This window comes from Cupressus sempervirens, chromosome 6 (genome assembly GCF_028749045.1).
Source record: "Cupressus sempervirens isolate cs-2001-9-10 chromosome 6, ASM2874904v1, whole genome shotgun sequence".
Taxonomy (NCBI): domain Eukaryota; kingdom Viridiplantae; phylum Streptophyta; class Pinopsida; order Cupressales; family Cupressaceae; genus Cupressus; species Cupressus sempervirens.
Window position 1 is genome coordinate 642,487,250 of NC_143123.1, and position 25,185 is coordinate 642,512,434.

Genomic DNA, 25,185 nt, shown 5'->3' on the forward strand with positions numbered 1-25,185 from the left:
GAGGATTGGACCTTGAGATGATTGTGAATCTCCATGATGTGGTGGAGAGGAGGTTTTCTTAAATATCTACACAGTTTGAAGCTAGCTTGGCTGATTGACTTAAGGATGGGGTGAGGAAGGAATTTTGTAGATGTTTGTGGAGTTGGAGTCTACAAATCTAGAAGAGAGTTGTTTGGCTAGTTAAGACACTTGTTTGTGAGAGAAGATGGCATAGCAAGGTCAAGGTGGAAGAGGTTGGTTTTGTTGATCAGATTGTGGAGTCTGATACCTAACTTGCAGAGCAGCTAGAGGTTGTTGCTGAAGATATTCCTAACCTTGTTGATGTTGGGATAGAGGTTGGTTTTCATTATTAGTTGGCTGAATCTAACATGGAAATTGTAGAGCAGTTGGTCATGAATGATCCAATTGCTATTAGTGATGAGTTGTGTGTTGCAGAGCATCTTGTTGTGAGAAATGAGTTTGCTAGTGTTGAGAGTTTGGCATGTGTTGATGGAGATCTACATATTGCTGTTGATGTGGAGTTTGTTGCTACTAGTTTGGATTCACCAATTTCTGATGTGGATGAGGTTTTGTTGATGAAGCATTATGTCCATTTTGCCCCTAGGAGTGAGCACGTTGAGTAGGTGGTTGAGATTCTGGTATTTGATATAATGATGCAGATGTGGATGATGTGCAGATTGGTTTTCTTGTCCCTATTGGAGTGGAAACCTTTGGTGAAGATGAAGTTGGTTGTTGATCTTTCTTTGAGAATCAAAGTGTGGGACACACTTTTCTATTTTCTTGGGGAGTCTGATGCAGGAACATCTTGGGTTTTCTTGGTGACTACTTTGGAGTTCATGGGAGGAGGCTCAATAATTGCTTTGGAGGGTGTATGGATTGGTACTTGGTCGAAGAAGGATTAGAGCTCGGCATTGTCTTTGGTTTCTTGGCATGGTTTGGGTACTGGACATGGTCTTTGGTTGCTTGACATGGTTTGGGCACTCGACATGGTCTTTGGTTGCTCGACATAGTCTGGGAGGAGCTCAGCCTTGCTTAGGAATTTGGTGCCTATTGTAGGCCATGTAACTAATTTTCCAAAATGAGTTAGAGGATGAAAATTTTCAGGATTGTAGAGGACTTAAATTTTTACGTATGGTTCAAAGCATGAATTCTAATTTAATCGGAGCTAGGAGATATCATGATTTTATTCGAATATCAATTTTGGGCATTTAATTGTTGTTGCTGGCTGACTTGTGGCATTTAATTTATGTATTTGTATTTAATTTGTGTTCTAGGGAAAATTGTGTCTTAGATTGGTATAAGTAGGGGTTGTGGGATGTCTTTAGTCATTATTCATCCATCATGGAGAAGACGAGGAGCTAGAAGAGTGAATTTGGAGAAGAGCTAATAGCTATAGCTTAGAAAATAAGGAGATTTCTTGGTAAGCTTGTGAGCACAAGTTGAGATCTTCCTTGGGAGTTTCTACTAGAGTGTGGATCTAGACTAGCTAGGGTTTGGATTGGATCTCGAGCAATCTTGCAGAACTATTACTTGCTTTGTATTTGGCCATAATTGGGAAGGCCTTACAGCCTGACACATTACATGTAATTAGTTATATTTTATGAATATATTATTGTAATTTGGTATTAGATCTTGCATTATTGCTTCTTGTTGTTGTGTTTCCACTACATGGTTGTATAGATGGGGGCTAGGACATCTCCTTTGGGGATTCTCCCACCTTGTGCTGTGTCACACAACAAAATCAAATTATCTAGCATATCAAACATGTGTGATCTCACCTCCTATTATGCCACTGCCACTAGACATACATAGAAGCCATCCAAAGAGAAAGCCACCCAACCTGTTGCATTAGAAGATCATAAAATCTTGTACCAACTAAAATGTCAAGCACAAAAAATTTGATCCAAAGGTAATCACATGTATCCATAGTTGTAAAAAATATCCATAGCTGAAATAGCACCCACAACAAGTGCCAAACCCATCCAACTATCCATACCTCCAAAGGTATACAAAGTGAATCTCACATCATCAACATATCCAATCTATAACCTACAATCACAAGCCTCAAGAGCAATACCTGCCACATATATACCAAGAAGCTCCCACTACAAAAGATAATGTCAAATCTATAACCAATTCACTCACAACATCTCAAAGAAGTGAATCCATGTAGTCTCAAGGACATTCACAATACATAAACTAATAACTTGTAAGAATAACTCTCATAAGAAGTCTCCAACACTCTCCTAAGTTCTCCACTACCAATAGAGGAAAGAGATAAAGGAATAACCATGTCATCTCTCACATGACATACATGAGCACAAACTAGTGATCACAATCTCTAGCCAATCTCAAATCCAATGTAAGTGAAACTGAACATCCAAGAAGATAACCAAGACCAAAGAGAAACCATGCAAATCATAACCTATATCATGTCCTTCTACATACACCTCTAGATGTAAACTATGCAAGTATGATCTCCTCCATAAAACCCCAACCAAGAAGCCTTAACAACACCCAAACAATACCATATAACTAATCATGGATGTAAGCCTCTCACAAGAAGATCAAACTCATAAACCATTCCTAATATAAAACTACCTCCCAAACTTAACCAACATAATAACATAAGCAAATGGAGATAACAAATGCTAAACCATCTCTCAAGTGAACCCTCTAGAACTAACTCATGTACCATAGCTCAAGATCCATATCCATGAAAGATAAGCATAAATATAATGCACCTAAAAATAAAAAATAGGCTATACCTCTCAAGTAGCAAACCGCCGAGTAGACCAAGAGTGGGGAATGGGAATGCTCATCAAGATATCCAAGTCTCCAACTAAGACTTATCTAAGAATGATCTCCTCTCAAGTCCATATCAAGTGACTGCCCCTCGGACTTCCTGCTGAAACCAAATAACTATCCCAAAAAATACTTCTCTAATCCAAGAGAAATCAACATCACCACTATCTCTAAGTATTCATGAGCACCTATAACCAATCAATCCATGCCAACTCCAAATGTAACATAGCAATATCATGAAGTATCCATCTTATGATCAATGTACTTAGTACCAAGAAACTAAACCAATATCATTGTCAAAGTTCCAACCATGGCCTTAGGAACATAAACATGACAACATGATCTTACTGTCTCAACCAAAGAGATAACATGCTCCATATGAACATATTATAACATGTCACAACTCTAAAAATGTATCAATAGTATACCATGACATAATAATGAAACCGTCCTTACATCAAGGATAACATGTCAAATGAAAGCATAAACCACACCTTTACCAAGAACCCCATTAGTCCTCAAGATGCAACCATCTCCACACACCATGAAGAAAAAAATCTCCACATACCATGAAGAACCCTCTCCACACACCATCTATAGATGAGACATTATTAATGAGCAAAAAGGTAGATTGCTATAATCAACAATGAAAGAATCTCAATGAATGTTTACAATAAGAGATCATCCTTATAAAGGAGATCGAAACCTTGAAAGGTCTAACCTAGGTTGCATTATAAAATTAATAAAAGAATTAATTATTAGATGCCTAAAGTTTAGCTAGCAACTAGAGTTAATTAGGAAATATCTAATTACTCTAATAGAAAGAACATCATTATTATAATTAGTCATGATAAAAAAAAATGAATATTATGATTTGCACTCTTTTTAGAGGAGATTAGAAACTCTATAAATATTGGCTCCCAAAATACCTTTCATATGCAAGGCAGGTCTAGATAGAGAAAAAAATCTTAAGGCTCAGATAAAAGAAGGCATAAACCTATGGGATGCTTTAGAACCACTAGAAAGAACAAAATACTAAAATTGTAATTAAAGAAGGCATATGAAGAAGGACTATAAATACATCAAATGGGCACAACTAAATGCCTACATCTGCCTACCTTTTAATGCTTTCTTTATATATTTTTGTTGGTAGACCTCAAACTTGACATTTTCCTCGTGTTTTTAATTAAGAAAAACAAGAATTACATCAAATATGGATAAATAGATGCACTTTCTTCCATCTCATAGTAATCTAATTTCATCCCAAATTATTCAAATAATTGTGTCAAACAATCAATGATATATGATTATTATTGATAATTTGTTAGGATATGAAGCCTAATGGTCATACTAACTTTTTAACTTCTCATGGATCTTTTCTTGAAGGTTGTATGTGAATGTAGAAATGGATGTGTAGTATGTACTACATTTGTATTATGGATTACATTAATAGATCAATTTCTTGCTTGAGAGTGGATGTAGGTAGTTATCGAAGATGACTATAAATATTGCATTTCTTGTGTTTTACCTTCTTATTTTTCTATTGTGTTTCATTTCTTCACTTATTTTATATTTACAATTAGTATTAGAGCCGAGATGAAGTTGAAAAAGGATAGAAAAAATGATGTTAATTATGTAATCGATGAATTTTTTGGTAACTTAGAAAAAGATGATGTGTACCTAAAAGTTGAAAAGAAACATCATGTAGGCTGGTGTAATGGATGGAAAAATAAGGAGGATTCATTGAAAAAGAAAGAAGACTAGTTGATAAGCAATAATCAAAAGAGTATTTGGAATCAACTACAGGTGGATTCAGACGGAATTGAAGTTAAAAATAATTAATATTATATATTTTGGAAGCAATGGAATATGGATGTCGATTCAAGTATTAGTGGTAGACATATTTTAGAATCGTCCTATTTTAATTATCAGAAAATATCAAATGACAAAAGTGGGATTAGTTGGGGTGATTAAGAAGACAACTAGCAAAGGCTCAAAGAACAATTCTTTTGATATACTCTTGTCTAAAATAAATATACTCACCTCAGATAAGGAGGGGGAAAATAAAAATGAAAAAAATGAGGCTACCATCGCATGAAGAAGATTGTCGACCACAGATATAATATCTACGTCCATTATAAGTACGCAGAATGAAAAGCGGCCACTGAGCAAGAAGCGATCAATAACATTGGAAGTCTACAATGGTAGGAATAGGAATAGGTTAGAGGTCAAAGGTCAAAGGATAGAATGTCGTCCTCGATGTCCAAAACTGCAAGGACAATAGTTGGCATTAGTCTTAATTTATTATTTAATTATAATGCTCCTAATGCAACTTTACATTATTAATTTTTAATAAATATGCACCTCTCTAGTAGGGGAAAGTGCTTTATAGTTGGATCTATTAATAAAAATCTAATAAAGATAACAATTAGGTAGAAAGAGCTTTTTAGTGGAGCTTTAAAATAATCATACCAATAGTTATTCAAAAATAGATTTAAATTCATAAGAGTAATATTATATCATGTGTCACTTCAAGATAATAATAAACAAAATTTTTAATGTATGTCTATTTTGACAAACAAAAATTATAATATCTTTCAAAAGACTCTTCAAAATAGATCACCAAATATAATAAGTTAGATTATTAGTCCCACTTATATAGGTGAAGATTTATGTTTTCACTTCATTTTTTTCAATAGTTTGCCTCCATTCTAAATAAATTAATGGAGACTTATAATATTTTGCAGTTATGTTATGTTATTTTTTATTTTTTGAATATTGTTTCTCTTTTATAATTTGGTCAACACACATTTGCTAGTGGTTTTTTTTTTTTTTTTTCACTTTCCATTCCAAAAATTCAAAAAAAATCTCCTACAACCAATTAAAAATAACAACATGAGAAATTTCTTTACCTTGGTATCTTTTATAATATAAAGTTCTAATAATAAATCAATTAGAACAATTTAACTAATGAGATAACTAAGAGTAAATTAAACTATGCATGTCTCGATGATAATGAATATGTGGTTTTATAACTTCTTTTGATAGTTAAATGTGACAATTATATATTTTTCTTCCAAGAGTGAAGGACAAGTTCCACTAAATGGTAACAGTGTGTTCTAATATTTTTTCTGTAAGTGTACTCTATCTTTCTAAAAATTTCTCTACGTTCTTTGAATATTTCATTTTATTACAATGGTTTTTAAAGATACTTGATATTGGGTTTTGTTCAAAGCAATTCTAGTGTACAGTTCTTGACAAGGCATTTTCAAAATTAGGTTTTTGCATTTAGTTTGTATTGATTTAAAGATTTGGAGACTTTTGGTTTTGTTGTTCCAAGTTAAAAGTTAATATGTAGTTTTTGAAATTGCACAACATTGGTTTGGGTTACCAAAACTTCCATTTGTGAGGCCTCACCCGGACCGTCATGGCATAGATGACACATTTGTATTGTGATACTTGTAGTTCAACATTTTGGTAACCTTTTGAGACTATAAGGTTTTATCATTCTAATATATGCATTTCGATGACCTGCACATTAGGACCTAATTTATTAGATTAATGATTTCCATTTCATGTTCTAAATCATTTCAATTAGAAAATTTGAGTTTTGAAGAAATGGTATGGCTACTTGCTTTGTAGATATTTGGGATTTGGATATTCAAGACTTAGAAGGAAAATGTCTTATTTCAATAGTGTTTGTAATTATAAAATGTACTAAGGACCTAATTTTATGAAATAATCAAACATATTTTAAAACCATATTCTCCACTTAGGTTTATGTGTGTCTCATGAACATTTATCCTAATTGACTTATCTCCGAATAAATGTTTTGGGAAATGGCAATTGAATCCATACTATGATGATGAGATGCCATAATTTAAATAAAATCTTAGGTACTCTATAGTCATTTCTAGATACATTTGAGTTCATGAGGGAGTTTCCTTAGAAAGGTGTTGATTTATACCATTATGGAAGCTATGAATTAATAAAATTTTCCTAGATAATATTTACTTGTATGAATATGCATATGGGTACTTGAAAAAAAATTAAAAAATAGAAGGGATCATTACAAATTATATATGGAAATTTCATTAGACGAAGAAGTGTTTGCAAGGTAAGAATATTGGATGATAATAAAATGCTAGTGTTTATTATTCAAAGTATATTGGAAACATAGGATGTAGTTCGTTCACTTGATGATTGAATTCGAACATATGTTGACATTATTATGTTACATCCTAGCTAGTTAAGTGTTTCCATGAGTTATACTCCTAACTCTATTATGCTTACCTCTCTATGATGATTGACTATTTTAAGTAATTTTGTGAAGGATAATTGATCTAAGAGGATAAAATGTGGCACAAGGCCCCACTTTGATTCCATAATAACACTTGACACACTTTTATATCAGGCTCGATTTGTTGATAAATCATATTGATGACTAATGAATTTGACTACTATGATAGGAATGGATATTATAGGATGTAATATTTTTACATGTTGATTTATGATTTAAATGCAGATAAATAATAATTTGTTAATTATGACTTAATGTAATATGAAGATAAATGTTAATCTGATCATGATGATTTAATGTGATATGTAGATAGGGGTTAATTTGACGGCTTATGTTATGAAGATTTGTGATTCTAACATCTTGGATGATTTAAATGGAAATAAGTAGGAAAATTTACTTGAATTATGGTTATCACTATACACATATACGTTATACATGTTATATGAATCCTTGGACTACTGATGCTCGAGTTTATTGTGTAGGAAGTGGAACCATGGAAATTCTTGGGGGAAACAAGTTCCAAACCCTGTGAACACAGCTTAACTAAGGCGAACCTTTGGAAGGTTCAAAAGCCTCATTCTAAAAGTAATTTTCTTTATAATTATATGGTTGGTTGGTTGCTTGCTTGCTTGTGAATATGTTTAATCATAACCTAGGTGCATTAAGGGCATGGCAAGGAAAATGCAATGTATTTTTATGTGTGTCACTTGACACTTGTATAGTCTATGTGTTGATGACATCTCACCTATAGTGTTGATCACAAGGTTACTCAATCTTGGTTATGTTCCTTCTTTCCAAATTAATGGTTAAGTACACCCATTTGGGAGAGAGTGTTAGGATGGGTCACCATCATAGGAAATTCGAATTTGGATTTGCCTAGGGTTTCAAGGGGTCATTGGGAGGTCCCAAAGTGCTTTTTTTGTTGAAATAAGCTAACCATGTGATAGTATATCAAGTTAGGGACCTAATTTTGATCATGTGAGTGACTAGACAACCTAGGGGGCCCCTTTACCCATGCATTCTTCCACCAATTCGAAAATGGACTTGTCACATGTGTTTCCTTACATGTTTCCACTAAGTCAAATATAGCAAAATCACAGGAGACAAGTTTGTAAGGGGGGGATGGCTTAGTGTTTTTGCTAAAAATAGTTAGTGTGGAGGCCTTATTAGAGGGTCTTGGACAAACTAGTGGGTTGTTCACCCACTCTCTAATTTTAGAGACAACTAGACTTTGGAAGGAAGAAGGGAGCTCTACTACAACTATCTTTACCCTAGCTTGGACCAAGGTTAGTGTTCCAAATCCATGTTTCATTCTCATTTTTGAGTATTGTAAAAGTAGATCTGCAAGTATGAGGAATGTGTCAAGGGAGTATGCACTATAGTGGGAGTCTTGCATCTTGGATTGATGTTGTGTTGTGGATGGTGAGAATATGTAGTGTTCTTGTTGCATTATGGATTTTGATATTTTGATGTGGCATTGTGAGAATGTGATGTGATCTTGGAGATTTCTTCTTGGTTTTTGCTTGCTTGTTTCTTCTCTTTTATTTCTTTATTGAATGTAAATGTTGAATGTGCTTATGGGTGTGAAGGCTTCACTCACCCTTGGGAAGGCAGAGAAGCCCTGGGTGAAGGGCACAAGTTGGGCTTGACATTGCAGGTGAGAAAGAAATCTTTTTCTTTTACCTCATGATGAGGTTTGTTAATATCATGGAGCATGGGCTCCATCATGGCCATTAATTTTGTTGTTTGGGAGGTATAAGGAGGTTTGGTGGAAGAGGAGGAGATGGTTGTTTTAAAGGCCTTGAGAGGCAATGTAGTGGCAATATGTTGTTTATGTTGTGGTGGCCTTGAGAGGAAAAATGCATTGGCAATATGATATTTATGTGTTAGAATTTCTCCTCCTTGAAGAGCCCACCTTCACCCAACATTTTATGATTCCAATGGTGAATCATTGTGCAAGCCATGGGAGGGTGTTGATTGTGTTTGTGTTGTGTTTCATGCAAAGTTTTGATGAAGTATGTGTGTAACCTGTTTGGTTCTTGTTTCCCCTGCTCGGTGGGTGGCTTCATAAAAGCCTAGGTTGGGAGGTGAGCCTCCATGGTTCCTTGTGTGGATGTGTTATGTGCAGGTCTTGAGAAGATGAACCTTTTGGAAAGTATTAGGGCCTCACCTTTGATAAAGTGGAGAGGATTCATTTGTGTGATGAAAGGTCATTGTTCATGTCATCCTTCTTGGAATGTAATTTTGTAAAACCCCATTGTTATTGTGATGTAAGGGGATTGTATCATTATTACTGAAAATCCATTGGAGGAAATATTAGCAAGTTGTATATATATATATATATATATATATATCACTTACAAAGACATTCTTGTTGTATTCAAGTTGAGGTTGTGGGAAAACTCCATCTTGTTGGGGGCATTTAAACGTATTGCATGGGTAGTGTTATTGCTTCTCATTGACAAAGAGATTTGTGAAACATCTATGTTTATTGAATAGCATTTCCATTGTGTTGTCATACTATGAAGACTTCACCACCTTTTTGTGCATTGTAAGAATTATTGGAGGAAGCATGTATTATGTGTAGAAAGATAAGTTGCCTTGGTTCTTAAAGTTATTGAGCTCCTTTACTTCAGTGTAGATTTCAAGATTGAATTTAATTATCATGAAAGAATAATCATATTAGGAGAATTAGTTCCATGGAATGATATTATCTCTCCAACTCTCTTGAAAAATAATTGTATAAGAATCATTAAATTTGATCTTTGCATGTGAATACAATGTTGGATCTTGAGCAAATGATTTACTAAATTTCATTACTCATAGATTAGAATTATTCAGCTTGTTTCATTTAAGAATTCTGTCATGCTTTCTATAGGTGCTCCTGTATTGAGTTATTGTCCAAATGAAACAATTAGTTCATTAATTTAGACTCTCATAACATATCAAGTAACCCCTATTGTATCTTTACAATAACCTAAAACTATTGAAGAAGAAAACCAAATAGAAGGTATTGAATGTATAGAGCACAAGAAATAACTTGTTGTAGGTGTTCCTTAACTCTCTGGAATTTGTATGAAGGTAGTGAAAATAATACACAGACAATACAGACTAATAAAATATTCAGGAGAATATACCATAGAATCTTTAGAGGAGAAAATAATAAAATACCTAGCTAAAGAAGTATGATGTAGGTATCCAATCCCCAAGTCATCTTTAAGTACAAACCATTATCCTTAAAACAAATAGTCAAAAAATAATAATAATTAATTAATTGAGGGTCAATCCCTAAGCATGGGTCAGCCTGACATTATGAAGGGACATAAACATTTAAATTAAATTAAAACATTCTCAAACTTGTGGAGGGAATCCTCCCTTAGCGCCATTTGATTAAGGAAGCATGGTATTGGTCAAATATCCACATGGCGCAGTGGTCCCCACATGGAACCTTTCCAGTTGGAAGCCTTTCCTAGGCGCCAATTTCTAACAATCATGACTAGAAAAACAAACCCAACAAGTTAAGGAAAAAGGTGCCTAAATACTTTTCATCCCCCTCTGCCATGTCAATACATCACATCCTAGGTGCTTACTCATAAAAAGGGCCTGTACTTGGGTGCATGTAATATGGAAAAGATAAATTAGAGTACCCTCATTTAACGCCTCCTTCCTTGGTTTAAGGAATTGTGCCACCCTAGGTATTTTGGCGCTTTGGGAAGGGGGAGAGTAGTATTAGGATAAAAGGGGGTAAGTACTAGGTGGTTAGAAGATGTTAGAAAATCTTGGGAAATGATAGATGGCACCTAGTTTGAAGAGGGAATGCATTATAATTAGTGATGTTTGAGGGTGAAATGTTAGGTAGAGTCAAGGGGTAATAGGTATGTTAAGGGGTAATAAATTGTAATTAATGGAAGATTTAGTGATTAGGTTGTATGAAGGCATGGGGTTTAGGAAAATAATTTTGTAAAAATAATAATAATAATAAACATAGGAAGTAAGAAGGATGGTAGGTAAATAGGAATCATTGCACATAGTAATTGTGTGTCTACTTTTGTGTTAGAAGCTTTATTAATGTGTTTGGGTTTAAACATGTGTATTACTTGTTAAATATAAAGTAGGATAGTAGGGTAGAGAGTTAAGAAAACTAAATATTAGTAATTTGATTTTTATTCTTGTTTGGACTTTTATAATCTTTGTATTTCATTCGTTAGTAATGGTATGACCCTTTAATTATGATATAAACTTAACAAATTTATTTTTCTTATAGAAATGATCTAATACAGATGTTAATCAACACTAGAAGTTGATAACCAATAATAAGATTTTAGAGAAATTAAAATTTAAATAAATAGTATGTGTATATGCTTCAACAATAAATAGAAGAATGGTATGGGTTTAAGTTATTAAGTAAGAAGTTTAATGAATTGACAGTGCGAAAGAGCTCATTAAAGTTTGTATACCTAAATAAAAATAAATAAAAATAATAAAATAAAATAGAGTAGAATTGGACATAGGACAGAATGAGTTAAGGTCACATACATATAAGTTAAGTCATTTTGTAATTGGAACATCCAAGACAACTGTAGCCATATTTGCAAAACTATTGAATTATTGCAGCTTCATTAAAAAAAAAAAAAAAAAAAAAATTGAAAAAAAATTGTTGGTAGTGTTTTGCCATGTAAAAATTGGGCATGACACCATTTTAGGTTGTTTTGAATGGAAGAGGGTTGCCTTTGAATCAACCTTACACTGATTCGATTCTGGATTGCTTTAGTAAATCATGTCTATGGCCAATGTATCAGATCTCTGAAACAATTAAATTTGCAATTCCTAATATTGTTAAGTATCAATTAGTCTTATTGTATTTGAAGTCTGGTTTCAAATAATTTCCTTCGAGCATGTTGATGAATTGATTCATGTTAGGATTACATGACATGAGCTCTAATTATTTAATTTGAAATACAAGTTCTGCTAGAATTGGGCTAATATTTTGTGTAGATTGATGAAAGGTTGGAATTATGTTTGTTTTGGTAAACATATCAAAAAAACTTGGAAAGAGAGTATTAGTTTTAGATTAAAATTGGAAAAGGATGAATATGTTAATATGATACATGAAATATGAGCTTCATTTGAAAGAATATTAGATTGAGTAAATAAAGTTTTCCTCATTGTTTTGAATTATAGATTGGAGATTATTAAATTTTATAGTTTGGAAATTGATTAGAGATTGGTAAATTTTTAAAAATCAAAATTATAATAATTTATATAATTTTTTTTGGAAATTTTTTTATTACAAATGAATGTAACATTTGAATATTAAACCTAATTCTTTCCTTTATTTAGTTTCATTATAATTTAGTAAGATTTTTAATGTTTATTTTAAGATAAGTCACATTAGGAATAATTGTTTATTTTTGTTCTAATTTTCTTAGTTTATGTTTTTACTTAATTTACTTAATATTTAGTTATAAAGCTCTAGCAAAAATTCTTTTTGTTATGAAATTATTCTTTTTTTCTTTGATAAATAAGTGATTTGTAAATGATGTTAGTTAATATAGGTAATTTAATTTAACAAAAGATTGGATTAAAAAATAACAAATAAAGGAACATTCAAATGAATTAGATATTATGTCAAAGAAAAGATAATAAATGATTTGTTTTATCTAATTAAATGAGTTTAGGCTAAATGGAATAATTTCCCTCATAACATGTGATATCTCATTTGTGCATTTGATTTTCTTGGTTGTGAAGTGGAGATTATAAATAAACTTGTTGAATTTTGGAGTGCTTATATATTACAATAGTAATTTACCGATTTAGTTTTAAACTATCAAACATTATTTATTCTTGTGATATTCTTTATCAATTTTTATTAATTTGATCTATAACTTTTATTTTAGATTTTGAGTCTTATATGGTTTCTATGTGGACTAAGAATTTTTCTTATTAGAAAATGGAGACTACATTTTTTTTCCAATTCATAAAAATAATAATTTAGCTACATATTAACTGTACAATATAATACACATTAAATATTTGATATCTTTTTTTGTTAATATTGTAATTTTTTCAGTAGGCGGGACCCCTACTCAACCAAAGCTCTTGTTTGAAATATGTTAAACCCTCCTTCAAATTCTACTTTCTACCTAAATGTCAACTTTGCCTTTGCCTCCCACATTTGCTCCATATATTCACCAGAACCATGTCTCAGTTTTCTAAAGAATTTTGTAGGTAAACAAACAATAAGAAATGATAATTGCAAACCCATTACCATGTTTTCTCTTCACTCTTACTATGTTGATTATGTTTCATCTTTACGACCAGTGCAATGTTGGTGGAGGAGATACTCTCTCCTTGGGCGCATCGATATGTGGAAATCAGATAATAATTTCAAAGAATGGAATGTTTGTTACCGACTCTGTAGTTTCCAAGCAACGATGATGTTTTTTGTTCAATGCGAGAATATAAGTGTCTCTCTACATTAGGATCAGTGAAGTTTTCACATGTTTTAGTGAGTTCACATCATTTCTCATATTTGTGTTCTTTCTCTAGTGTTTCCTCTATTGAGTTTTTGATGTTGAACAAAGAAAATCATATCTTTATGTTGTATTATTCATAGACTTGTCCACATTCCTCGCCCTCTCTAGATTTATACCATAAGAAGGCATAATTTGGCTTCATCTTATGAGATGTCTATGAATTATTATGTCATTTCATTTGCAAAAGGAGCTTCTTTTAGGTAGAATTTGGCAGGCATATTTGAAACATTTACAGAATAAGAATTATTTAAGTTTTGATTACTATTTCAAATAGAATAAAAAAGAGATGCAGTGCATCATATTTCTTTGTAAAGGTTCTATTCTCGTGAAGTGGGTAAATTATGGTTGGTATTAGTATGAAAGTTAAAAATTTGAAAGAGTGAGAAATACATTGGGTAAGTTATGGCTGGTATTAGCATGAAAGTTAAAAATTTGAAAGAGTGAGAAATACATTGAAACAACATTCATTTGTAGGAGTTTATTTTGTGCAATTGTATTTTTTGTTAAGGCGTTCAAATTTTATCTTATAATAATAAAAAATATCTGTAGCATGGGGCGAACATTTAGCGTGTTAAACTAGGGCGAATATTTAGATGACAAGAAATGTCCTTATCAGAAGTAACTTTGTATCAGTTTCTATATATTTTCACCAATTTGTTGACGCATCAGAATCGCGTTTGGTATTTTTTTAAAGAGACCTTGACGTAGATTGACATTAAGTAAACGAAGATTGACATCAACAGATGGAATGAGCACATTGCTTCATGTTTTTTCTTCCTATACCTTGACCTCGACCTTGATTCAGATCATTTTCCTTTCATGTTTTCAGTAGCTCTGTTCATATTCAAAAAACCATCACTTATCTTTCTTAGTCTTTTAAAGTAGTCCGAAATCCTATGCTGCTGCTATATATTCTGATCAACCCAACAAAAGATATATGAAGTCCAAGATTATGGAAATGGGAAATAAAGGTCCGCCTTTCGCTATTATTGTTGTTCTAATTCTGTTTCTCTACTGTCACGAATGCAGAGCTGAGGGGGGAGATACTCTCACCTTGGGTGCCTCGCTGACGGGAAACCAGACAATAACTTCAAAGAGCGGAACATTTGCCTTGGGATTCTTCAGCCCACCTGGGAGCAATAATAACTGGTACATTGGCATCTGGTATGCTAAATTAGTGGAGAAGACGATTGTTTGGGTGGCTAACAGAGAAAGACCCGCAAAGAATAGGCCAGGCGTTTTGAAGCTGTCCAGAAAAGGAAGTCTGGAACTGTTTGATGCAGAGGGTACGTCTCTTTGGTCAGCCAACATGTCCAACAAGGCTTCTCGGGCCGTGATTTTAGATTCTGGCAATTTCGTAGTGTTGAGCGATGGCGAAAATAAATCTAAGCCTGTTTGGGAGAGCTTTGACCATCCCACTGATACTTGGTTGCCCGGTATGAAGATTGGCGGAACGAAAAAGCTGTTTAGCTGGAAGAGTTCAGTGGATCCCGCACCGGGGCCTTTTTGCAATGAGATGGATCCGTCGGGAAGCAGACAATTCGTGCTGAGATGGAACGATTCTGTAGTTTACTGGGAGAGCGGAGAGTGGGACGGCAAACGTTTCAGTCGGATTCCAGAGATGACGTTGAAAGGCTCCTTCCGCTACACCGTTCAAAATACCACCTCTACTTTTCACATCACCTACGAGCCCTCGCCAACCCTGAAAGTGCTCACGCAGTTCGTCGTGCACAAATCTGGATTGTACATATTGTACGTCTTATTTGATAACGTTACGTGGAGCGTGACGTGGTCTCAGCCCAGAGATCCGTGCAGCGTATATAACATCTGTGGCGCTTACGGAAGCTGCAACTCCAACAACGTTCGGCTCTGCAGCTGCGTCGAAGGGTTCGTCCCCAGAGATTATCGCTCGTGGAGTTTGCAGGATTGGTCCTCAACCGGCTGTGTTCGACAGAGCCCGCTTAACTGCCATGCTCAAAATGGCAGCACTGACGGATTTGTTGCCTCCACCGCAACTTTGCCCGACAAGCTCGATTTCCTCGAATACAACGATGCAACGACGAAGAATGATTGCGAGAGAGCGTGTCTCCGCAACTGCTCCTGCACTGCGTATGCTTTCACTCAGCCTTCCGGGCCATGCAAAATCTTGTCCGGAGATCTGCCAACCCTCCGCAACTCTTCATCACAAAGCAGCTCAGAAGTCTTTGTTCGATTATCCGCCTCTGCTCTTGCGAAGCTTGATCATATTCAACGAGCGTCTTCCAAAAGTAGAACAACAGTGAGCATTGTGGGCGCAGTGCTCGGCATTGTTGGTGCTGTTGCAATTGCTTTGTGTATCTATTCGTTTCTTCTTTGGCGGAGATGTCGGCTACGGGAGATGCAAATGCTTGCAGAGTCCGCCGATCCCTTTCTGAAGATGTTTACTTACAGAGAGTTGAAGACTGCGACGAGCAATTTCAGGACAAAGCTGGGGAGCGGAGGATTCGGGACAGTGTTCAAGGGAACTCTGGCAGACGGCACGCTCGTAGCCGTTAAGAAACTGGAAGGTGGTTCAGGACGAGACGAGAAACAATTCCGAGCGGAAATTCACTCTCTGGGAAGCATACAACATGTGAATCTGGTGAGGCTCCGTGGGTTTTGCGCAGAAAGGTCAGAGAGGCTGCTGGTTTACGAGTACGTGCCCAACGGCTCTCTGAATTCCTTGCTCTTCAGTGGGGGCTCCGAAAGCAAAGGGAAAGTACTCGACGACTGGAAGACCCGATTTGAGATCGCGCTGGGCACTGCAAGAGCGATAGTTTATCTCCATGAAGGATGCAGAGATCGCATCATTCATTGTGATGTTAAGCCCGAGAACATTCTCCTCGACGGTGAGTTGTCCCCAAAGCTGGCTGATTTTGGGATGGCGAAGCTTGTGGGTAGAGATTTTAGTCGCGTTCTGACGACTATGAGAGGAACGAGAGGTTACTTGGCTCCAGAGTGGCTCTCCGGTGTTCCCATCACTGCCAAGGTTGACGTCTACAGTTTTGGCATGACGCTCTTGGAGATCATTTCGGGGCGAAGAAATCTCGACACGAGCCTGCCTGATCCAAACAAGCATTACTTTCCCTCGTGGGCCGCAGCTCAGATTTACGAGGGAAATAGTAATAACATCGTGGAGGAGTACGTTGCGTTCGTAGAGGAGGAATATGTAGAAGAGGTTAAAAGAGCTGTCGCTGTTGGGTTGCTGTGCATTGAACAGGATGAGAATGTGAGGCCAAGCATGGGACAAGTGGTGCGGATGTTAGAAGGGAAGATGGAGCCCCCAACTCCGCAGATTTCCAGTGATGGCGATGGTAGTGCTTGTGACGATGTAAGTGTGGATCCAGTTTAAAGCCATGTTGGAGCGGAGGCTACAAGTTTTTATCTCTGTCAATATCAGTTCAGTCTCTATCTTTTCACGTCTTTTGTAATATCTAGGTAAGTATCTGTCTCACTCTAGTGAGATTTAGGTAAGTATCTGTCTCACTCTAGTGAGATTTATGTGTGATGGTTTGTTGAATTTCTTTTGATTATGTTAGATTTATTATATTAATTAGGTTAATTTCTAATACGGAGAAAGTTAGATTAGATTAATGTAATAAGGGGAATGTTAGATTTATTACATGATTTTTAAGTTTAGTTTAAATAAATAAATAAGTTAGATATATAGTTGTTTGAAAGTTATACCTGTATGTAGTTTTTCTAAGGGAAAATGAGGTTATATAAAATTGTTCACATATCAATGTGAAATATTCAATATCAATTCTATATGTATCCGAATGTATCTAGAAAATCTGAATCAATAAAAGCAACATTTTATATTTTAGTTCTTTCTGATTACATCTTTTATATCCATTATAATGATAGAAAATTTTCCTTTTTCAAAAAGATGTTACAAATTCAAATTTTATAAGAGGTTAGATTATGTATGTCTTGTTTGTTGTATATTCAGATGTTTTGTATTACAATTATAAGGTAGTAATAGATTTTGAATGATAAAAATGTTAATGTTTGCGATGATCTAAGTGGGAATCTAGTTTATAGATAAGTTGGAGTGAAGGCTACAAGCTTTTATCCATCAAATCATTCTACTTCTAATATTTTTATGTATTTTGTGATATTTAAGTAAATTTTTGAGTGACTCTATCGAGAGTTGCTTGTAATAGTTTGTTGTTGTCTTTGTTTGTTCTTGTTTCAGAAAGACATCTTTAGAGTCCAAAATAAATAACGGATATTGTGAACAATGAAAATAATTTATTTTTCTACGCTTTCATTACTATACTTGATAATATTATTCAAGGGAATCAATATAGAAACAATCAAAGCTGATGGTCTCAACAAAGAGATAATTAAAATAGGCAAAGTTATCAAAGGCCACAAAATGAATGGAGAAATTACAATAATAGTCTTAAGGGAGAAAGTAGAATCAAATGTTACAAGTGTGGGCAAGAAGGGCATGAAAGTTACCAATGTTTTAAGAAATGGCAAAGGAAATTTAATCAAATAAGGCAATCAAATTTTGTTCAAGAAGAGGGTGATCCCCATATAATGATAGCTTCTTTGGCTACTCAAGGTGATTCAAGTAATGCATGGTATATTGATTTAGGAGCTAGCCAACATATGACTCACAACAAAAACATCTTTAGCTCTTTAGAAGAAATAAAAGGCATAATATATTTCTCGTTGATTATAGTTCACATGACATAGCAGGAATACATACAATTTCAATGAAAAGTAATGATGGTAAAAGTTTGGAAATAACTAATGTGAATTTTGTACCTAGGTTGGCCAAAACTCTTCTATCAATGAGTCAAATAACTCAAAATGGTTATAAGGTGGAGTTTTATTCACATAAGCGTTTTATCAAGAATATTAATGATGGACACAAAATAGTGGCTAGAGGAGTTGAAAATGATGGAATATATAAATATCTAGCAAGTTTTGACAAGAAAGTTTATATTAGTACAAATCATCTTTAAGTGAGTTATGGCATCAAAGATATAGTCATTTAAATTATCAAAGTTTGGCTATACTTTCAAGGATGAATATGGTTGATGAATTACCTTGCATAAAATTAAACACAAGCGTGTGTGATAGATGCATGGTTGGTAAACAACACAGAGAAACATTTGAGAGGTCTACATGGAGAAAAATAATAATTCTAGAACATGTCCATAGTGATTTGTGTGGTCCTATGAATCCTACATCAAAGGGAGGAGCTAGGTATATCTTGACATTTATTGATGATTTTCCAAGGAAAGTTTGGGGTTAGTTCTTAAATTAAAAAGATTAAGTGTTTAAAAAAATTGAAATCTTTAAAACTCTAGCAGAAAATAAAAGTGGGAATAAGATCAAGTGAATAAGAATTGATAATGGTGGAGAGTGTAAATGTTCTTAAGATCTTTGATAGAATATTTTTTACAATTTATCATAATATTTTATTGTGAGATAATATAGAACTAAAACATATAATATACACAAGTAACTTAGAATTCTTTCAAGTGCTTTATATATAATGATCACTATATAATAGTAAAATTAGAAAGTATTAATAGTTTCTTGACTAGGAAACATATCGTTGCTTAAGGTAATATGAATGTCATTGGTGTTGATTCAATTCCCATCGCAATAATAAGAATATATATATGGGACAAGGGTCTAAGACATGACACTACATGATATGATTATTCATTACAATGTCTAATAACCATTGAAGATGCCTTCCATCACTGATTTAAATTATCCACATTATCGGGTATAACAAGAAGATTGATAAGATTATTATTATTACATTTGGTATGTTATATATAGGATCAAGAAGATGAATCTCAATTCCACATAAGTCCTTTGCACAGATTCAGAGTTCTTCCGAATTAGAGGCTTGATTTGTAAAATTTTATAATTTTCTTTTTTAGCAGGATAGTGATATTTGGAGATGGAGAGCCCTAATACTGCTGGGTCAAATTTTTTGAATAGTGCAATGTAGCTGTCATCCATGGTGGGGTTTGCGCCTGAAGTTTGCCTCAAAATAAAACAAAATTGATAACATCTTATTAGTGTAACACCTTTGTATTTAAAAAGACAAAATATCCAAATACCGTCAATGTGGGACAAAAAAGTGAATAGTTCTAATTTCTTCTGCGGGCTTGCGTTTTTGGCAGACTGGATCAAACTGGATGGGGTGTGGAGCGATAGTGACAATATGGCTCTAATGCTTGGCGGCCTCCTTTCATGAAAAGAGGTAGACGTTTGGCCAATGGGGAGGGGAAAACACTTGAAACCGACCCCTCCTGCATCAAGGTTTATACGTCATTTCAAATGTGATGTGCAAATTTTCATCACAGCATATGTCTGCGACTCCTGGTCCTCACAAGGCAGTCGGCTTGGTAAGGAGACAGAATTCCAACATATTTGGGCTCCTCCTTTGCACAAGGACGTCCTTCATTCAGAATATAACATAAGAAAATTTGATATCGATTCACATTTGGGAAAAGGGATGTTAGTTTTGTTAGCTTTCGATACTGTTCGCCTATTTGCTATTATTTAGCAAATAATTGTTTTGCTAACTAATTGGTTACATTAGAAACAAATATTTGTTAATTAATTGACCACTTTTGGTAACAACTAGAAACCAACTTGGTTAGGGTTGTTAAGTTGTTTTAATCTCAATCGTCGATTGTAAATCAATCTCGACCATTGGTTTACCCACAACAGTAGTATAAAAGGAGGTTAGGGGGGCATTTGGAGAACATGAAGTTTGGAGAAACATTTGCAGTGCTAGCAAATGAGTTTGTAAGTTTGCAATGTTAGCAAATAGTCTTGCAGTGTTAGCAAGGGCGCAGTGTTAGTGTGGGAATAGTAGTGGGGAATATCAGCAGGATAAATTAGGAGGTTGTCGGAATTCTACCAGTAAGAGGCAAGAAATTTTGTATCTTTTGATTTGTTGAAGTTTAATATAATTTCTCATCTGTAGAACTGATTTTCCCTTAGGAGTTTTTCCAGGGACAATTTGTCCGAAAATATTGTGTTCATTGTGTTGCGCAGTTCTTTTCGTATTTTATAAGTGAAGTTGCAGTTCTGTTATTTTTTGATATTAGCTATGAATTTATTTTCAGCAGTTTAATAATCATTTATGATAGGAGATTAATAATCAGTGATTGCAATAGTTAAATTTTTCACATGGTATCAGAGCATTGTTAAAGGTAGAAGAGTTTTTCCCTAGGAAAGAAATTTTGATCTCTTTAGATTTATTATTGCTTTAAACCCTTGAGATGGCTTTAGCTGGTTTGAGAGATCAGGATAGATTGGATGGTGCCTCAAATTTTGGTGTTTGGAAGGCCAAAATTTCTTTATTGTTGGAAGAGAATAGTATCAAGGATTATGCTACCAGTGTTGTACTTGTACCAATGGATGCAACACAACTTGCAGCATATAGGAAGGATGATGCCAACGCAAGGAGGATTATCCTTGATGGTGTCAAGGATCATATTGTTCCACATATCACAGAGCTAGATACAGCGAAGAAGATCTGGGACGCCATTCTGAATCTATACCAAAATGCTACTACCAACAGGAAGTTGAATCTCAAAGAGAAGCTAAAGAATACCCGAATGCATCAAAGAGAAGACATCACAAGTTACCTCACCAGGCTCAAACTTGTCAAGGACGAGTTAGCAGCTATTGGAGATAGCCCTACTGATGACGAGCTAGTGAGAATAGCCCTAAATGGGTTTACTAAACAATGGAGTGTCTTTGTTCAAGTTGTCAGTGGATGAGATACTTTACCAAGTTGGGATTGACTATGGACTGATTTCACTCAGGAGGAGTTTAGACTAAGTCTTGTCAATGGGGCCAACAAGAGTCAGAAAAAAGAGGTGGAACAAGAGAACGTTGCCCTAGCAGGTAAAGGGAAAGCAAAGAAGGGATCTAGCAAAGGATCGAATTCACAAAATGAAAAGAAGAAGAAGGACCTTTCTAAGGTCAAGTGCTTTGGATGTCACGAGTTTGGCCACTATGTTAGTGATTGCCCAGAGAGGAAGAAGGGTAAGAAGTAGGTGGCAGCTTCAACAAGTGTAGAAGAACTCTCTAGTAGGATGGAAGATGAGTTTGCACTCATAGCTTGTATGGTTAGCTCAACCTCATAGTGCGTCTGGTATATAGATAGTGGGGCATCATTTCATATGACAAGAGCTAGAGAGTACTTCTCCAGTTACAAGGAGGAGGACACCAACATCCAGATATCTATGGAAAACTTGTCCAAACTCAACCCTGTTGGGAAAGGGACTGTTTAGTTTCAAAGGGAGAATGGAAAGATAATTCCACTTCATGATGTGTTATATGTGCTAGACTTAGGTATGAATTTGATTTCTGTATCTGTTCTTCAAGATAGGGGGTATAATGTACTCTTTAGAGGGGCAAATGTGTTGATTAAGCACAAGGATTGGAAATCACCCATAACTATTGGAGTTAGGAGTGGTTGCCTTTATAGATTGTAGTTTGATACTCCTAAGGCACTCATGAGCAACAATAATCCTAGAGATCTTAGAGAGCTATGGCATAGGAGGATGGGCCATATTCGTCATGGAGCACTTAGATTACTTCATGAGATAGTGATAGGTGTTCTAGAGGTGAGCACCCAGCATGACGATGTATGTAAGGGATGTGTGTTGGGAAAGTTTGCGAAAGCATCTTTTCCAAGGAGTGAACCAGATCTAAGGGTATTCTTGATCTAGTACATTCAGATGTATGTGGACCAATGTCAAAAAAATCTCTTAGAGGATATGAGTACTATGTTACTTTTATTGTTGATTTCTCTAGAAAGACCTGGATATACTTCTTGGAGAATAAGGATGAGGTTTTCAGTCGATTCCAAGAGTTCAAGGCTCTTGTGGAGAATTCGACAGGAAAGAAGATAAAGGTTCTTCGGTTAGACAATGGAGGCGAGTATAAAGGAAATGTCTTTCAGGAGTTTTGTACTAGAGAAGGAATCAAGAGAGAATGGATTGTTCTTTACAATCCACAATAGAATGGAGTTGCTGAGAGGAAGAACCGTTCTATATTGGAGGCAGCAAGAGCTATGCTACATGATCAGGACATGCCCCATTACTTATGGGCAGAGGTGCATGTAATACAAAAGTCTACATATAGAATAGAGTTCCACACAAGGTGCTAGGGAAGATGACACCAGAGGAGGCTTTCACAAGGAAGAAGCTAGATGTTAGTCACTTCAGGATATTCGAGAGTTTGGCATATTGTCATATTCCTAGAGATACACATACAAAGTTAGATTAGATTGCAGAGAGGGGGTACTTTGTTGGGTACAGTGAGACCTCAAAGGCATATAAGATTTTCATTCCAAGGACTAAAAGAATAATTGTCAGATGTGATGTCAAGTTCATGGAGGACAAGGTATTTAGGAGATCGAGAGATTTGCTAGTAGATGATCAGATTGAGCAGCCAACAGAAGCTCCAAGATGAGTCAAGGGAAACAAAGCTTAAGTACAGTTACCAGTACGAGTGTAGACTCAGTGAGTGAAGATTCACAGAGTATGGAGCAACAGGTGCAACAGGCAATGCATCTAGAAGACTTAGAGGTTGACATTTCATCCTCTACAGTTGGCAGCAGAAACCATGAGGTCCTAGATACACAAAGGGATACTTAGGAGTTTATGGGAGCTCCTAGGAAGAGTACTAGACAGTGAAGACAACTAGCCAAGTTCAATGACTATGTGGCATTAGTTAGTTATTTGGTAGATAGTGAGCCTTCTAGCTATTAGGAAGCTATAGAAAATTAGGTATGGTTAGATGCTATGGTTGAGAAATATTCTTCAATAATACAGAATGATGTGTGGGAGGTAGTACCTAGACCAACAGATAGGGTTATAGTTGGATCATGTTGGATCTATAAGATAAAGCATGGTGCAGATAGTAGCATCGAGAAATACAAGGCAAGGTTTGTGGCAAAGGGTTTCTCTCAGGAGGGAATAGACTATGAGGAGACATTTGCTCTAGTTTCCAGGTATACTTCTATACGAGTTGTAATCTCACTTGCAGCACAGTTGGGATGGAAAATCCATCAAATGGATGTCAAGACAACATTCCTTAATGGTGAGTTGAAGGAGGAGGTATACATAGAACAACCAAAAGGCTTTGTAGCACACAACAAAGAGACCCATGTGTGTAGATTGAAGAAAGCATTGTACGGACTCAAGAAAGCTCCTAAAACATTGTATGAGCACATTGATACATACTTGCAGAAAATGGGCTTTGTGAAGAGTGAAGAAGATGCTAACCTCTATTACTTGGTGGTTGGGAGTGAGATTCTCATTCTTGTTCTTTATGTGGATGAACTATTTCTTATAGGTTCACTAGGGCTCATAGTGGATTGCAAGAGGAACCTTGCAAAAGAGTTCGAGATGAAGGATTTAGGACTTATGCACTACTTTTTAGGCATGGAAGTGTGGCAGACAGATGGAGAGATTTTCCTTGGTCAAGAGAAATATTGCATTGAAATCTTGAAAAAATTCGGGATGGAGGATTGCAAAGCCATGTCTACACCCATGATTACGAATTGGAGGAAGGTAGATACATCTAAGGAGAAGGATGCAAATCCCACTTTATATAGACAGTTGATTGGTTCACTTATGTATTTGGTCAACACTAGGCTAGATATAGCATTTGCAATTAACTCTCTTAGTCAGTTCATGGTTGAACCAAAGAGAATGCATTGGATAGTGGCTAAGCATGTGCTATGTTACTTGCATGGTATAGTTGAGTATGGGATCAGATATGTTCGAGGTGACTTGGTATCAGGTTGATAGGCTATACTAACACAGATTGGGCAGGAAGTACAATAGACAAAAGGAGCACTTCAGGGTGTTATTTCAGCTTGGGATCAGGAGTTGTTTATTGGATAAGCAGGAAGCAAAAGCCTGTGGGTCTGAGTTTAGCAGAAGTAGAATACATAGTAGCTAACATGGCGACATATGAAGCTATATGGCTTCGAAAGTTGTTAGTAGCTTTGTTTGGTCAGAAGGTTGAAACTACTATGATACATTGTGATAATCAGAGTTGCATCAAGTTGTCTGAGAATCTAGTGTTTCATGATGGGTCTAAACATATAGATATTAGAGATCACTTCATCAGAGATTATGTACAAAGGGGAGTTGTTCAGCTATAGTACATACCTATAGAGGAGCAGGTAGTAGAAATTCTGACTAAGGCATTGGGGAAGGCAAAATTTATCTTCTTCAGAGATAAGTTAGGTGTCCTATAGAACAACTTACTCGCTAAGAGGGAGTTTTAGTTTTGTTAGCTTTCGATAACTTTTCGTCCATTTGCTATTATTTAGCAAGTAATTGTTTTGCTAACTAATTGGTTAGATTAGAAACAAATATTTGTTAATTAATTGACCACTTTTGGAAACAACTAAAAACCAACTTGGTTAGGGTTGTTAAGTTGTTTTAATCTACACCGTTGATTGTAAATCAATCTCGGCAGTTGGTTTACCAACAGGAGTAGTATAAA

At 35.2% G+C, this 25,185-nt stretch overlaps 1 pseudogene across 1 annotated transcript; it reads left to right on the forward strand.

The window, feature by feature from the left end:
- Positions 1 to 14,471: 14,471 nt before the first annotated feature.
- Positions 14,472 to 17,485, forward strand: LOC149553862 (G-type lectin S-receptor-like serine/threonine-protein kinase At2g19130 pseudogene; annotated as a pseudogene). Its single transcript, XR_016353430.1, has one exon. The product of XR_016353430.1 is annotated as a G-type lectin S-receptor-like serine/threonine-protein kinase At2g19130 pseudogene (transcript).
- Positions 17,486 to 25,185: the final 7,700 nt, after the last annotated feature.